The sequence below is a fragment of the Zootermopsis nevadensis genome, unplaced genomic scaffold (genome assembly GCF_977971745.1).
Source record: "Zootermopsis nevadensis isolate Lab colony 2312 unplaced genomic scaffold, Znev_1.0 Znev_ptg000006l, whole genome shotgun sequence".
Classification (NCBI taxonomy): Eukaryota; Metazoa; Arthropoda; class Insecta; order Blattodea; family Termopsidae; genus Zootermopsis; species Zootermopsis nevadensis.
Window position 1 is genome coordinate 7,707,946 of NW_028259138.1, and position 17,908 is coordinate 7,725,853.

The 17,908-nt window shown below is 37.7% G+C and overlaps 1 protein-coding gene across 6 annotated transcripts in view; it reads left to right on the plus strand.

Annotated features, from left to right (window-relative positions):
* Positions 1-17,908, plus strand: part of LOC110837522 (vanin-like protein 1) — a 207,790-nt gene that overhangs the window by 37,008 nt on the left and 152,874 nt on the right. For all 6 annotated transcript variants that reach the window (XM_087343643.1, XM_087343641.1, XM_087343644.1 and 3 more), the window contains exon 2: positions 3,188-3,283. The gene's annotated coding sequence lies outside the window, so the exon portion shown is untranslated. The remainder of the gene's footprint in view (positions 1-3,187; positions 3,284-17,908) is intronic.

Below are 17,908 nucleotides of genomic sequence, written 5' to 3' on the forward strand. Positions count from 1 at the left end.
CGTCCTAATAATGTAAACAGTCATGTCTTGTAACTTGCCTCTAATGTCTCCTTCCCAGTGGGACTCAAGTTACTATTGATAATCATTTTGCAAACTAATATCTTTGTTCTTAATAATATGTTATTTACAAATAGAGGTGTAATATAATCTAAAATAAACACGGACATATTTTCAAATGCGTTCTTTACGATTTTGAGTAAGTTTATGTTAATCTGTAGCAAACTACAAGAGACACACTGCACAATAATACATTATTTATATGTATTTCGTTAAATGATAGCCATATTGTAAACCGTTTTGAATACGTTTTTGGCCAAGTTGTTGTAGGCCTATCTTACGCAATGAAATAATTTTTTATATAACAAGTCGTTATAAACTATACAATTGTCGATATGAGTTTATTGTATAATAGCGACATGTTTAAAATGTTATTATACACAACTTTATTATTTTGTCTTGCATTTAATTCACCTGCGACAACACGTTGACCTGAAATGGGTTTTAGAGCCCGAAACATGCTGTCGCAAGTGAATGAAATACAGACAGACCTACCTATAATGTGGTATTTTTATACCAAAACGTATAAAATCTCTGCACTGTTACGTTACTGATTTTCATTGGAGAACCCTGCAGCCTTTGTTTCTGTTGGCATTTGTTATGGTTGAAGGAACTCCACGGTCGTCGTCGCATTTACAAACGACATTCAGACCATTTCCATTGTTCCCTGCTTCTTCAGCTCACCCCCAGATGTCTCTAGGGCTTTCTTCCTTTTCTCTAATTTATTCAAATGTAAATGCATTTTGAAACACTTCAGTTGTTAGCGTTAATAAATGTAGGCCTACATAAGGACATTGTTTTACCAGTACTCACTTTTGTAGGAGACAAGCAGTATTGTTAAGCACATTACGGCTTGAGACAACTTAATTAATTATACAACTGGCAGGCGTTTGATGTGATTGTTTTCAAAAACTGTTTTACTTCGACGTTAATTAAGTGTACGACCTTCTAAAATTTTGTTAATTCATTTGCTTTCTGTGAGCTTCGCAACTCGGAGGTGAATGTTTATTGAAGATGGTTGGTTGTCTTCTGGGTTATTGCGCCGTGTAGTCTGGTAGAAGTTTACCAACGTTTCAGACGTCCTTGCTGCCTCCATTACTAGACACTCACGCCCTGGTGAAGGAGCAAGCAAGCAAGCACCTCTGAAACGTCGGTGCGAGGTGCGATCGGAAAGTTTCAAGACTGTGTCAATAGAGGGCGAACCGGATGTAGTACGAGCTTATGCCGCTAGGGGGTGCGGCCTACATTCATAGTGAATCAGTGTGCCAGCCGGTATCATCGAATTAGCATTTGTTTCTTAGTTACGGGCGTTTTGGTAGTGCATTACACCGACCCTCCTGCGATTTCGGAATGGCGTGTGCATCAAATTTTGCCAAAGACTCGCCAAAACGGCTACGGAAACCTATGAAATGCTAAAGCAAGCATTTGGGGAGTCCGCAATGGGTCGTGCACAAACTTTTGTGTGGCATTCACGTTTTAAAAATGGCCGAACCTCTGTCGATGATGACGAGCGTTCTGGACGACCATCTTCGAGCACAACGCCCGAAAATGTTACGAAGATTCGGCAGGCCATTCACAAAGATCGACGTCGTACCATCAACGACTTGTGCGACATTGTTGGGATAGGCTATGGGACCTGTCAGCTGATTTTAAAGGAAGAACTCCACATGCGACGCATCATGACAACGCGCCAGCGCACACCGCCCTCAAAGTTCGGCAGTTTTTGGCCTCAAACACCGTGGCCGTCATCCCGCACCCTCCTTATTCGCCGTGTGACTTCTTCCTCTTCCCAAAGATGAAAATTCAGCTAAAGGGAAGGAGATTTGAGACGATAGAAGAGATTCAGGCAGAATCGCAGATGGTGCTTGACAGGCTGATAAAAAAAGATTTCCAGGGATGCTTCCAGGCTTGGCAACGACGCTGGGATCGTTGTGTTCACTCCCAGGGGAACTACTTCGAGGGTGATGGATGAATTTAATACCTGAGATAAGTGTACGGTTTTTTATAGGCGCAGTCTTGAAACTTTCCGATCGCACCTCGTACTTCTACCAGACTACGCGACACATCAACCTAGAAGTGAGTACGTCAAGTCTGAATGTGCATTCTTCGTCCTAGACAGTCAGTTATCATGTATTAATATATGCTTTTACTGTAGTTGACACAGAGGAAGTCGACTTAGCTTTAAAATACATTTGTGTTCCGGAATGGTACTACTTTTGAAGCTCGGCCGGGTTACAGACTATCATGAATTATGTATTTCGTAGTTTTCGTCATTTTTACTGGTTGAAAGTTCCGTTGGCAATTACAAGTATACAATAGTTTTCCGTCTTCCACAGGTTTCATCCGCAGGTTTTACTCCGAAAAATGTTTTCTGCATTCCCAATATATGTAAAATAACCTTAAATATGTTACAAATTGCGAAGGAATTTTATTTCTGGATTGTAAATGGTAGAAAAAATCAGAAAAGTGTAAGCGTATTTATATTCGTAATTTTTTTTTCCCAACGAAATAGCTAAAGAAACTTACTAAATGTATATAATTAGCTGTTTGACACATATAATTAATGTAGAAAGGGAAGAAGGGAAATTAGAATAAAATTATAGTCCGAAAAACTAAGAGAAATGGCTGGAAGACAGACACACGTGGGAGGTTAATATTGAAATGGATCACAAAGGATATTTTATGAGCGTTTGGAGTAGATTAAACTGGGTGAAGATAGGAGAAAGTGGGTTCATATGAACAGAGCAAAGAACGTAAACGGTGGGAATTTCTTGAAAAGCTGGGTTACTATCAGTTTACCGATAAATATTTAGCTACAGTCAGTAATGTGTGATCTGTTAGGAACAAAAATTGTGAATAGAAGAGTTTAAAATTTGTGTCGAAGGATAGGAACAACATTTTTCAAAACACAAGGCGATTCAATAGAAAGTGTTTTATTTTATTTTAGGCTCATCAGCCCGTTTGACACCGATCCGCAAAGAATGATTGAGAAAAATGAAGCAAACTAATTTATTTTGATAAGCATTCACAAATAATACTTTCCTATTTGGTGTCCAAAAGTTTTCAGTAGTCTGCATCAGTAATGTTTCCTCTTGGAGTGTATTATAAACCTATAAATTCTTTCTTTCAGATCCATATTGACTGAGGGATTTGTTTGCACTGGAATCTGCTTGTCCCCATTTGTACGTACCATAGCCGTCTGTTTCATGGTTGAATCGACTACAAGGTAAGTTTAATGTAATGTAGATAAAAATTTCAGGTTATTTGTAATGTATACGCATTTTTCCTTTATCGCGGTTGATTTCAGTATGCCATTTAGTGTCTAGCGGTTAGAACGCTGGCCTTGTAATCCTGGGGTCTAGGGTTCGATTCCCGGCGGTGCCCGAATTTATAACTTGTGTTGGGCAAGGCCGTGGTCTAGGCAACACAGAGTTTTCCTCCGGGGGCTTCCCCGGTTTCTCCGTGGCATCCCAACAATTACTACATTCACACACAGAAGAAGGCAATGGCAAACCACTTCTGGATCATCTGCCAAGAACGTATATGAACAGGTCCCAGTCCGAGAAAAGGATGGAAGGATTCTGTTTATATGGACCTGTCGTCAGACAGAACCCAACGAACAAACAAACAAACAAACAAACAAACAACTTTAGCAAACGAAGTGTCTCGTCGAGAAACACTGCCCATTTCTGTTCTGCTTAATTCCTCAGAAAAATATGGTTGAAAATTAGTTCTCTGCCAACTATTGACCTTCATGAAAACAAGCCAAGAAATTTTAAAGAATGTGAATTACAAGTTACGTAGGAAACACATAAACAAAGATGGCCTTTATTTTTCTAAATTGAACTGATAACGAAAGTGGTTAAAGGACGGTTTTACAAACAAGGGAGACTTAAATTTTCTCAGTGAAAGTTTCTTAGAATATCCTTACTTTTGCACTGTTACAAAGCATTGTATTTGCACTGTGTTTTGTGCCAATTATTGTAGGTACTTTGTTTACATCGTCCAAAGTTTGGAATTCAATTAATGCATTTGCACACGTGTGTGTAATTGACAGAACATAAGCGTGTAGGAGCTGGCGTTGCAATGAATGTTTGTTTTGTTACGTTGCATATCCTCAGTATCCCAATATTGACGCTGAGTTCTGTAATTACATTTTGCTGGGTGAATGCGAAAGTTAAGTAATCAAGAAACAATAACATACAAGAGGATAACTGACTGGTTGGTATAACCAGCAGATTCGTAACTGGTCACGCTTACTGCAGTCATCAGTTTTGAATAGACAGCTTTCATAATTGCTAGGGTTAAGTGGGGCTTGATTCGGACCATATTTTTCGTCGTGAAACATTGTCATCCATCGCTGAAACCTACGCATGTCAGCGTATTTAAAGAGAACTCAGTGTTATGTCCAAGTATTCTAATGGTAATCAATTTACACTTTTATTATTTAAACTGCATTGAGAAATGGCGTGTGGGAGGAGAGTGTTTTGTTCAATACTCCTACTACTAAAACTAAGTAAATGTCACTCGCGGAATTTTTATAAATAAACAATAAATTTGATTAACTGTAACCTATAGTTTTCACTGATGTATTTTGTATGGTACTAGAGTGATGCCGGTGGACCCAAGGTTCGTGGGTTCAAAACCGGCCGAGGTCGATGGATTTTTATGGGTGATAAAAATCCGTATCACAACTTCTATCGAGGGGGGGGGGGGGGGGACCGGTGGTCCCAAGTCGTAGATTTACGGTATATAAAAGAACTTTACGAGATATTTCGTACGCAAAATTCAGCGGCCATTTCTCACCCATGCCTTTCCTGATTCACTACTAGATGGCTCTAGCAAACTAAATCGGGATTGAGAAGAAATTGTGCAGAGGCAGTGGGCTTAACACTCACTACTCACAGATACACGCTTCAAAGACTAAGAAACCTCCGACAGGAGGCGGCTAAGTTCCCCACACTGGGTTGTAGAGCCACAGGAAGAAGAAGAAGAAGAAGAAGAAGAATACGAGTGACGAGCTCGTGTGAACACGGTAATTAACCTTCTTCCAAGACGGGGCATCTCTTGACTAGCTGAGCATATTGCTAATTTCACAAAAAAGGACTTTGCTCCACGGAGTTGGTGAGCAAGTGAGTTAATTAGCATAAAAGATAAAATTAAACTGAATAACATGTATCAATTCTCAAGTAATTAAAATAAGTTATCAACCGGAGATTATATGTGATCGTCGGTTTTTATTGGTATTGCCATTTGTTCACCATTTTCTTGACATGTATACAGTAATATTACGGTTCTCTGTCAGAAATTTATTCAAACACAAATCTCGCATGGTGATAAATTCGTGCATGGAGAATAATGTCGAAAAATAAAGATTTAAATAGAAAGATTTCTATTCTAAAATAAGTATGAAGATCATAGATAATTCCTGTACATTTGCCTATTTCCGATTTAAAGGACACGGAACTGTAAAGGAGCATTACATTGCAAGAGCGCATACAAATTACGTTATTTCAGCAGTAGCTGAAGTGACCTACTTACTGTGAATGTTAATGAGTGCTTCTGTGGAATAGTTTGGTTCACTAATACGGAAAACCTTTTAAAGTAATTTCCTGTGACCTCCTTGACGTTCAAATAGAGACTATTGGCTTCTCACGGTATAGTGCCTCGTTTGACGCTTTTTCCCCATAGGTGCGTCTCCAGTATCAGAATCATCTTATCTTAGATTCTTTAATTTCTCGCTTCAGCTATACGAGTGTGTTATTTTCTATAGAAGTGTTTCCAGTTATGTCAGAATCAGTTAACTGGCAAGCGATTGCTATGATATATAAAAACAGGAACTTGCGAGTTTTATCAGAAAAGTTTTTTGTTTCTTTATATTAAGAATGCATCTGACAGTATATAAAATTTTGGGTAAATTTTTGGTTTTTCCTTTCTGCCGCGTACCAACAGTGGTACGCGTTTCACAATTTGGAAAACACTGCTCTAAAATTTTGTGACAATGGCTGATCTTTTAAACACTTTGTTGGGTATTGTCTATTGTCGGAGGTATATTTGACATGCACGACGTTTCGGGAGTTGGGTATACTTCTATCTTCAGGTGACTGGTTGACATACTGACCATTTTTATACTGTTAGTGGTAATGGCCGGGATCGAATTGGGTGTCTGGTAGTCAGCGTTCTGGCCTAGCATATGAAAAGCCCCAGGTTCGATTCCGACTGAAAATATATCAATATAATGACAGTCACCTGAAGATGGAAATATTGCCAGTCTCGAAACGTTGTGTATGTCAATAACTAAAACCTCAGTCAGTGGATAATGTCCAAAAAAGTGTTCCTGTAATTAAGAAGTAAGTTTTATATCTTTGCTTCTGGTTGTATCGCTTATTTTCCTCAGTACTGTTATGTATATGATTTTCCATTTAGGGTCCCAGTAAACAGAGTCACTAGAGTTATGTTAGAGTCGTGGACAGCAAATTCCCGGTGTTAGACGGATTAGTTTTTCTGCACGTATAACTCAACTGAATAAATTATAGAATATATAAAGGTAAACAAATACTTATATATTTCTACACCAATCCGTAATAATCGTTAGCTGTTGTTTAGGAGCCATCGCTTGCGACAGTCTATTGAATTCCCCACTTTCACTAAACACTTTCCTTTCTTTTAGGAAAAAGCAGTTAATAGTTCAATTCAATTTTTTATTATTATTATTAATGTGCTGTATCAACAGGTAGAAGGCTAATTACAGATACAACACAGAGATGAGCACACGAACACAATAAAAACATATAAGGTAAAACAAGCAGAATATAAAATGCATTAGTACGGTGGACGTTAATACACAAGAAAATTGCAACTAAATATATTAGCATATTTGTAAAAATAATTTAAATCAATTAAGTAAATTATATTATTATAGAATGTGAAGAAGTGTGACAATTTTCGTCTCGAATATGTCCAAGTCCCTGCAGACAACATTAGCAGCTAATACGCATATAGCAGAAGGACTGTTTTGGATCAAATGGCTAAAACTGAACATAGAAAAATCTCTCAGATTCCGAGCAGGGATGCGGACACCGACAGCTTCCAGAAGGGAAGGACAGCATTTAAAACCGCGGTAAACCTGTGAAAGGAACAGTGCATCACTAGAATGCCTTCTCTTACGCAGGGTCTGGAGTTTTAAGTACACTAAAGCATTAGCGCAGATATAATGCACACGGGGGAGGAAACGATTTTAACAAAGGGCTGAAAACTTCTGTTAGATACGCTCCAGTTTGTTGGCATCAGTAGTCGTAATTGAATTCCAAACGACCGAGGTACTCGAAAGAAGAGAACGAAAAGGTTGATATGCGAACAAGACCCAGCAACTATGTGGTCAACATGGTTGTGAAATCGGAGCTTAGAGTCGATAAATATTCCCAGGTCTTTAATAGTGTCGGTACGTGTTATAGAAGACTGAAAAAGTTTTTAATCAAAGATCAAAGTAGTGGCTTTTCTGGAGAAGGAAATTACTGTAGTTTTACTAATATTGAGTTTCATGAAGTTAGCAGTGCACCAACCTTGTACCGAGTCAATGTCAGTTTGAAGTTCATTGCAGTCGTTAGGAGATTTAATGGCACGAAAAATTTTGATATCATCAGCGAAACGAAGGCATTTAGAATGATTAATTACTTGGCATATGTCATCAATAAACAAGATTAAAAGTAGAGGACCCAATGCACGTAATTTCGTCGCGATAGTTGAGCCACTCATGCATGTCAGTTGGCGCGCCAGTCTGCTGTCTCTTTACAGCCCAAGATAATATGTTTATCACTTTGCTTTCCTCACATGGGACATAAACCTTTTATAGCTCCTACTCTGCACCCTTTTAGTTTCATCCTATGATTTCCTTTCTATTTCCACGTATAGTATATTCATGTCGAGTTTATAATATTGTCCACAGGTACAGGAAAGTGAATTTTCAATAAATGCGTCTTCTGAATCGGTATGGTACAGTAAACTCACTAAATAATTTTAAAGGGGGTCTTGCTAGTGGCTCATCTAGCACATAGTAACATAATTATGTATGTCTGTGAAATAACAGCAGTAAGGGGTATGTAGGCAAAACGATATGAAATTTTACTTAAATTAATAAACTTCATGTTATGGGTAGTTTCGGCCACTTCCTAGTCACATTGTATAGAAATTTGCCTGATTGTTTAAGGAAACCTAAGTTTAATTATCGTTTTCAAAAAATTCCATATCCTGAGCCACCTCAGTCCTGTTCACATCCCCATATCCTACGAAAGTTAAATTTAAATGTCATTCTCTAATACACGCACAATGCACAGATTTTTACAAATTTAGAACTACCAGTCAGAATTGTATAAGCATTTATACATTTTCTGTGAGAGGGATCACAACACGACCTTCAAATTTTATTTTTTATATTAATACCCTCATGCAGAGATTATAATTTTTTAACTTTCTCGTTATATCGATTTCTAAGGTCATTAGTAAATGTGTAAATATATTCACCTTAGAATTTTGCTGTACTTTCAGTCATTTTTTATCTCAAAGTGAAAATTCAAATTTATGATCGTCACCTTAATCGCCATTAATAATAATGACAACAATCGGTTATTTGTTCATTCGGCCATTTGGGTATTTTTTTACAACCAGTGTGATATTAATCATATTTATAATAATAACGATGGCGACAAGGATAATATGTAGTATTTAATAGTAATTTAATTTAATTCAATTCAGCTCAATTATTTATTTCAGTTTGCTGCATTAACACCCAAAATGACCAGTTACAGGTAGACAGACATGAGACTAGTAAATACAATTAAATTATTATACAGCTCACAGTAATGATTAAATATTTATATTATGCAGAGGGAATGCAATAAACAAAAGCCATCAATACAAAAGTTACTTTAAAATGTGTTTAATCTCAACGAAATTTTTATTAAATATATAAAATTCTTTGCTTATAGTATTTGTGTTTGATGGACATCTAGAGGCAAAGGAAACTATGAAAATTTCTAAAATAAAATCGAATGATAATAATAAATTAGAGTTCTTAAATAATAAGGATAATCTATTCCTACTTTGTCACTGGGAACTTTTAAACTGCTAGGCGTTCTGTTCATTATGAGGCAACTGAATTTCGCCATATTTTTCCTCGCGGTTCTCAACAATATTTAATAAAATATTACGTTAGCATTTTGCTTTCGTACTTCGCTGGTTAAATTAATTACTGTTACGCATTACCCTTTCATACTGTATTCATGCGTTTATGAGTAAACTAAGTTGATTAAAGAATTTATTAATGTAGAAAACTCAAAATTGATGGCGAGAAATATTTAATTAACACTCTCATGGAAGATTAATGCTAATTCACAGCAACCTATAATTTTGAGACTCGTGTAGGTAATAGATCTTTCGGTTAAAATTAATCTACAGTCATCCCATTAACATGAAGAATAATGAGGCTGTGAAAATCCGTGAGCAGAATTGTGTTGCCTATAATCAGATATCTTATGGCACTGGGTACACAGATTGAACTCATAAATAATATGAACGAAGCGGTGTTTGTGTTAGCACCTTAAAAGAAACTGAAAAATGTATCAGCAGAACTTGTAATCGATTTAGAAATTACATATTTGACATCTACACATTTTGTTGTGCCCGTTAATGTGTGTATTTTATCGCGTGTTGATTCTCACCCTAATCATTTCTGAAAGAGTGGACGAATTTTAACGAAACTTGGTATGAAAGCTATGCCACTAGACGTTCTCCATCTCTGTACGTTTATAATTTCTACCATCGTGGCCGCGAGCACGTCTGAGGTGAGAGTAACACTTGTTTTACCTAAGATAGGATCATGAAATTTGGTGCAGACAATATATTCGAAAACTAACCTCCTTTTGTCAAGGAATTTTCTAGAATAAACAACTTGGCTTCCAAAAAATTATCTGTTTTATGGCTATAACTGGTAAAGCTGCGAAATGTATTAAAATATGTAATGGAATCTGATAATAAACATACAGGATATACAAATACTACACAAAGCATTTATTTTTTAACAGTTATAAACATGGAGACGATCCGAAGTTTTAGGTTTTATGAAGTAAATTTAACGCGGTCTGAATGTGTATTAATGGAAATTATGCTCAGAAATAGCTCACTAGATTATATCATTTTATGTATAAGGATTGAATCATCTCAAGAGAAGTGGGCATCATAAGTTATTTTCACTAGTGTTTATTATTAAGCTAATACAGAACGCGAAAGCACACTTTCTTTATCGTAATATGCTTAGGAACTGCGATTCGTGGATGTATTTTTCCTGCGAAGTCTACGCATCCAATAGAAGACAGTCGGGTTTTCCGTGTGACAAAACGTCTAGAGAGTGCATCTGACAACTCATTTCTACATAGTGTCTACGAAGTGGAATTTATGGTGTGTTACCCCCGTGCTCCCCATACGTCTTATTGTTTTAGTACTTTTCAATAAGCTCAAGTTATTCTCTTAAATTTACTATTTGTATAATGAAATAAGCAGTTTTACTGATAAAATTATATCTGTACCATTGTACCGATATTAAGTAGGATGTTGTCCATTGTCAAAGGTACACGACGTTTCGAGACTTCGACCTACGTCTGTCAGGAGGTGGTCGGTTCTCATTGTACTGACGGATTTTATGTCCTCCCTTTTAATTCTAATATTAGTGGAGACGGTTATAAAAACCGCGGCCCCAGGAATAATGGGTTGAAACGTTAACCGCTTACATATACCAGAGGAGCAAGGTTATATTTCAGTCATTGAATATTTTATTGTACGTAATTAAACAGAAAGTAAATCTTTTGCTCACTACAGACACTAAAGGGTTGCGAAACCGTTTTTCGTTAATTGTTTGTAATGAAATAAGGTTGTTGCAAGACGACTCTTGTTTCTATTGGTTTAATGACGGTATTTATATTTTTAAAAACGTAACCACTACGTTTAAACATTGTTTCAAAACTTAGGATTATATGGACGAGTTTACGTGTGTCAGGAAGCGTAGGAAAAGTTGTGGAATTTGAGATTTTCACGACGGTAAGTCTGGGCCTCTGAAACGTCGGTATACATCTACCAGACTACACGGCGCGACAGCCCAGAAGACAGCAATCTTCGTAGGAAAGGTTGATGTGTAGTTTTACAACCTGTGAGAAAAACCAGCTTTTTAAAAATTAGTGTGAAATGTACACTTGTTTTAAGTTTTGTTTTGGTAAGACTGATTAACTCCGCGGAACACAGACCTTGCTTAGGAATTAATAGTCGCTTAATAAGTCAATAAATTACAGCATTTTATGTAAGCCTCCAGTTCATTACCATTTTAAAAAAGAACCCGATACTCGACGTTATCCTGAGCCAGCTGAATCGAGTCCATATCCTTCCAGAAGATGGCTGTATTTTAGGTTGTAGCGCTGTTTAGTGTGGTAGAAGTTAACCGACGTTTTAGAGGTCTTTGCTACCTCCATCATCAGTTCTTAAGGTTGATAAACTTCTATCAGACAGCAGCGCTACATCCTGGAAGGCAGCCATCTTCTTACAAACTTCTTTGAGAACCTCTAATCCTACATATCATTGCACTCTTATTTTTTAAGATAAAATTTAATATTAATTAGTTTAGTTTAATATTATTTTCTTATGTACACCTACGTTACCAAAGTTGCCTCATTGTTTTGGGCTTACGACCAAAATGTTATGAGCATTTATCATTTGTCATTTGGCGAGATGTCTCTCCCTTGATGGTTTAATAATTGTAATAATATTTGGCGAAGTGCAAGATCTGTGACATTTCTTCATCCCTCATTAGCCTCTCTGTTATGGGTCCAAGAACTGTGCTCAGAAGAATTCTCTGTATAAGCTTTGTTTTCCCTTGTTTCGCCTGACTTTCATATCCATGCACTTAACATATAGATTTGTGGCAACGATTTTAAGTACTAATATTTCTTTGGCATTTTCCACTGTCTGAATTATGTTCGATATATTTGTTTTTTCTAGTCAGTGCTGTGTATCCAAATCCTATTAACCTCCTTAATTTAAGTACCGTACTTTTAACAATACGGAGGCTACAAGAAACTACTGTCATAAAACTGAAGCAACATTACGTCTGTGTAGGCATTGCGCTGTACAGGGACCGTAACAACATTTTATGTACGGCACCTTAAAGCCTTAGGGCGAGATTCAGAGATGTGACAGTGGAAAAGGCAAACGTCACGCCCTCAATCTCAGGTAGGATTTACCTCCATTTACATTCAGTCCACGCTTCTTTCGCAATATTCTACCCCATTCTTACATCCTTTCGTATGGGCGGAATCCTAAAAAAAAGCTATGTATTACATAACATGATAGACTACCCAAAAGAATTTACCAAAGCTATAGACTGAAGTGAAGGATATAAGGTTCCAAGGACGCAAGGATCAACACAGTGATCGTGAATCATACGCGGAAGGAAAAATAAATATATGGACGGATTCTTTTTTTTTGCAGTAACTGGGAAAACTGGTGAATTGCTTTCTGTTGGATAGTGGATCCTGACTGAACTCTTATGTGTCAAACAACCTCTGGAATTCAGTTCATTTCGTGGTTGACGCTGTTAAAATACGAGGAAAATGAACGTGATCATAACTTTCAGCGGCTCTTTCAGAGCAGAAATAGAGACATCTGGTTTCTCCTAGGTCTTCCATTACAACTCAGAAACAAAATTCCAAATTCTCCAATGGAGAAAATAAGTTTTCGTCACTCAAAATTGTGGGTTTACCAGGATCAGAGGTGAAATCTAAGCTAACAACGACTTTGTAGTTATGATAATCACAAGAATAATTCTATGCAGCAAAATTATTCTTGGTGTAGTGATGTTCCATCATCTGTTCAGTAAATCCTTGCCTTTATGTTACTCGAAGGTTCTTTACCGTGTGGACTATATCTTGAGCCAGATGATTGGAGTAAAACTGTTGGACCACGTCCGAGGTCCTTGCGAGATTTCGCAAGATCCTGGTCTTTTATGGTGATAGTTTGTTGGCACCCCGTCAAACCCTCAAGCTGGACGACCGTGAAACTACGGTTGTCCCCTAATTCTTTCAGATGCTTACCAGATTTTGAAGCAGTCTTCTATCCGGAAAGTAAGGACGTACCATATTGTGGCGACAAGACACTCATTTCACAATTGATTGTTCGTTCCGTGTGTGAGCCCTTCTGTATTTTCCCCTGCCAGTTCTTGATATTTATACCCTGATGATGGAGGCAGCAGGCTCCTCTGAAATAGAAGTTTTCTTTTTAAGAAAAACAAGGCTTTCCAACATAGAATACTCGTCGTATAAAAATGGTACACTTCAGCCTGAAGTGGCTTAGTGACTCCTGACTTCATAACTAACTCTGAAAGCTGTTTCACGGCACCATTACCACGGAAGCTAATAGGCGCTTGGAGGGGTGAAGCATAACTTACACAGTGCGAAGTAAGTATTCATTTCAGTCTCGTATTAAATTTCATACAGAAACTGCTTTTCCCAGCGTCTTTCTTCCTATTTCTCTCTGCCGGTAATGTTATTTCATGGCCAAGATTTGTAACTTGATGCCTCGCGAGACCTGTTATTTGTTGTAAAAGAGCAGAAGTATGAGAAGAAGTGAGTTAGAATGTGTTGATTTACTAGATATCTGAGAACATGTTCTGTCTGCCCCACAGTTACGAAGGAAAGTTCAATTTTGCTGTTGGCTTTCATAAAGCACCTGAACACGTGAATCTTTTCTGTCTGCTCTGCTGGAGTAAAATGATAACACCGGGCTTTTCTTACATGCTCCTTCTCGTATTAGTTGCGAAACTTGGCTTGTTCGCGAAGCCGATAAAGTTATAAGCTAACAACACAGGCGTCATTGCTGCGAGAAGCTAACTTTCTTTACACTTTAAATTTTATTCACAGGGTGATTCGTCGTAGCCTTTCAGACCAAGTAAGATGTTTATTTGTGTCGATCAAGTGCGTTGATGGTTTTAATTTCTACATGATGATGTTAAGTTCTTGAGGTAGAATGAAGATATCACACAGAATTACCTATAATACATTTTTACAAGCTATGAGCCGGGATAGCTCAGTCAGTATAGTGACTAGCTTCGGGCTGGACGACCGGGGTTCGATCCCCGACGGGGGCAGAGGATTTTTCCTCTAGCCTTTGCGACCAGACCGACTCTGGGGCCCACCCAGCCTCCTCTACAATGGGTACCGGGGTCCTTTCCCGGGGGTAAAGCCGGCCGGGGCGTGATGCTGACCACTCACCCCCATCTAGTGCCGAGGTCAAGGAAGAGAGGAGCTATACCTCCTCTCACCCCAAACGCCTACATGGCGTATAGTGGGACAAACTTTACTTTACTTACATTTTTACAAGCTACCAAAGACATTGGTGTCGAAGTGAATATGTACAGAACTGAAAAATAAATGCCATTAAGTCAAAACATGTAACACTCTTAATATAACTATGTACGTAATAAATAATTTGGATATATTAAAACAAATGTCTGAAAACAAAATAACTAAATTAATTGTTAAACATAAGATGGATGAATCGTGTTATTTGTATTACGTAATGAGGAATTTCGTACTTGGAAAATGTAGTAATTTTTTTATTATTTATGACGTTACAGACTAAAATGCTAACATTATACAGACTGTTCAACACAACAGGCAATGTTTAGTTTAGAGGCCAAACCGAATAATAAAAATATAAATATAATTATTTGTGGTTTATAGACTGCAGATATTCTGTGGACGTCATGTATCGCAGGACCTGTGATGTACGTTCTATATACGGTTTCAAAACCAAGCACATTTGTGATGTTACTGAAAACTTTGTTAAAAACGCTAGGTTAGTAATTAAACACGAAGTTAATTACATCGCTGTACATCTAAGGTTCTTAAGTTACCCTGAATATTGATGTTTACAGCAGTCGACACCAAATTGCGTGCTTTATGGTCACAGAAAAATCGTACGATAATGCAACACGAACAGCCTGCACAGGCGAGTGAAGACAGTTTACAACTTGCAGCATAGCAAAGCTGGTAAGGCTCTACTGACGTCTTAGAGCCGTGTCGTAATAACAAATATAAAGTAACAATAACAAGGCGTTGGCAGTAAGAATAACAGCAATATGTAAACGTACTGTCCGTGAAGGTGTCCTTCGGTCAAGTTACAGGGAGAGGAACACCTAATAAATGAACACTGGGCCGAGATTCAAACCCGGTACGTCCTGAAACTAAGCAGATGATCTGAACTGTAGCCGGGATGACTCAACATCCATCACTCATAAGACTACAGTCGACTTATTTTGTCCGTCGTGAGAATATTAAGTTTCATACAGTGAAATGTTGAACTTCAATGACTGTCAATTGAATAAAATTTTTGGATATTATCTATCGTCTAGTAAATATAAAACGTAAAACGACGTTTCGGAGATGGGGATTAGCTCTATCTAGTGGGCCCAACTGTGTAGGAACCTGAAGACGGAGATAGAGTCCCATCTCCGAAACGTCGTTTTACGTTTTATATTTACTAGACGATGGATAATATCCAAAAATTTTATTCAATTGACTCTTCACCATCGTCAAGAAGTTTTAGATTTGATATTCAATGACTGTGTTTAATAGCACCTTCTTGTTTACATATCGGCTGATGTTGAAGTATTTATGCAAGACTTTGCATGCTAGTTTGTTTAAGACTGAGTCTTGCACGACAGCCTTTATTGAGAATGACTTCCTATTGGTCTGGCTATGTGCCATGCCTGATTGGTTAGGTTGTAACATTCGCTTTGCCATGAAATAGCGCGCTATAAATTATTGTTCCTCGTGGTCGGTCAATTTAGTGGACCTGTGTTTGGGCGGGCGGTGGGACTGCGAGCCGAGCGAACTGCAATTTATCTATGCCCTTATAGGTCCATTTCCTGTGTTCCGGAGTGTTACCACTTCCCTCGGCTTGGTTTGCCCTTCTTAGCTCCAGACAATGCATTATGGGTAACATAACATAACTGCAAGGTGGTAATTCCTGTCACGTATTACGTTCAAATTGATTTATCGCTGGAGGTATATCGTTTAATGTCTGCAGTATAAATTGTTTTATACTAAACAAGCTGGAGAAGGCTTGTTCTTGAGAAGCTGATCAGGATATTTATCGTCTTTAGGGAAATTTGATGTTTGTTATGGTAATTACGAGAACCAACCACTGGACCATATTCTGAACCAAAAATATTCAATCCACATTCACAAATATGTAATTTATTTAAAGATCCATTTTAATATTATCCTTAAGTTTACGCTTAGGGCTTACAAGTGTTTTTTGTTAATGTTTTCCAGTAGAAATTTTGTGTGCTGTTCCAAGTCCTGCCTGTCTTATCCTCCTTGATTAGATAGTCCTAATAATATTTTGCCGGCCGCAGTGACCACGCGGTCTGAGGGATGGACCTCGTGCGATGGGTGCTGAAACCGTGGGTTCGAGTCCCACTCAAGGCATGGATGTTTGTCCGCGTCTCCTCTTCCAGTCTGGTGGATAAAGACTGGCCACGGAAGGCAAAGCGAAACCACCGTGATATCTTCGCAAGAAAACCCCGAAATGGGATTGCCAACCAATCCCAGGGTTGATAACCCCCCAAAAATATTTATGAAGAACGCAACTTAGTAACCGTTTTCTACATCCATTTTTTTATTATTATTGCGTTGGTTCTGAATATGAACGATTCCGTGACTCACGGATGAATAATGCGTCCTTCATTTCTGAAACTGTTTTGCGTCATGGTTACGCATACCTCATAGCTGTCTTTATCGGTTGATTGTTGGATTATTTAACGACGCTGTTTCAACTTTAAACATTGTGTGCCATCGAAAAAGATTGGAAGGTAATCATGAATGATTTGTAAGGAGAGGGTGGTGACTTCCCTTAAAGTAGCGTCTCGACGTTAACCAGGGAAGTTCAGTCACAAGGGCCTGTACCGAGACCAAATTTCGTACATAATATCTTCTGAATACAAGCTTCCTTAGTAGGTGGTTCGGTGTACCATAACATTCAAAACTAACTACTACTTTTTGTTCCCGATAGTATTTTTGTGAGAAATGTTAAGATAATGTGATAGGGTTTACGTATGTATTTTCGTGTCTGGAACTCGAAAGTTTGTCACTACAGGCTCAAATATTCTTTGTAGCTGAAGCGTTTATAGCAATAAAAGAACTCGTATTGAACAACTCAATCATTTGAATCAGCATCTACTTTAATGGTATTGTAGAACTTCTGTGTCCGTCCAAACAAATAAACTTTAGTATTACTTCATTTCATATCCTTTGCAATGCATCACTCAGAATTATCATACGCTTGACTAATGAAGTTAAAAAATTGTCGTTAAATGAACAAACAAAATTAATTATTATAACTGAAGCAAAGTGCTTAATAAGGAACTACTTCTTCAGTTTTTACGTTTTGGAATTTCTGACCTGGTCCAATTTAGAATTCACTTCTGAAACTATTAATTATTTTAGATATTTTAGTAAGACATCGGCCCGTCGCAATATCATTTTTATACAGGATAGAATAACATTGTGCCCTGGGACACATATTAATGCCTGCAGTTGAATCTGAACCCACAATTCCAGTGTTGTGTCTTAGACAAGGCAGGTGTAATAGGAAAGTAATTTAGAGCTTTACGTTCTACCAGTTTTTCACTTAATTCCGACTTGGACAAGTTTATTCAGCAAAGAAATGAGAAAAGGCACAATTCTCTAAAAAAATTAAAAATAATTTTTTTAAGAATTTTATTGTCTTATCACCATACGGGTGATAATGT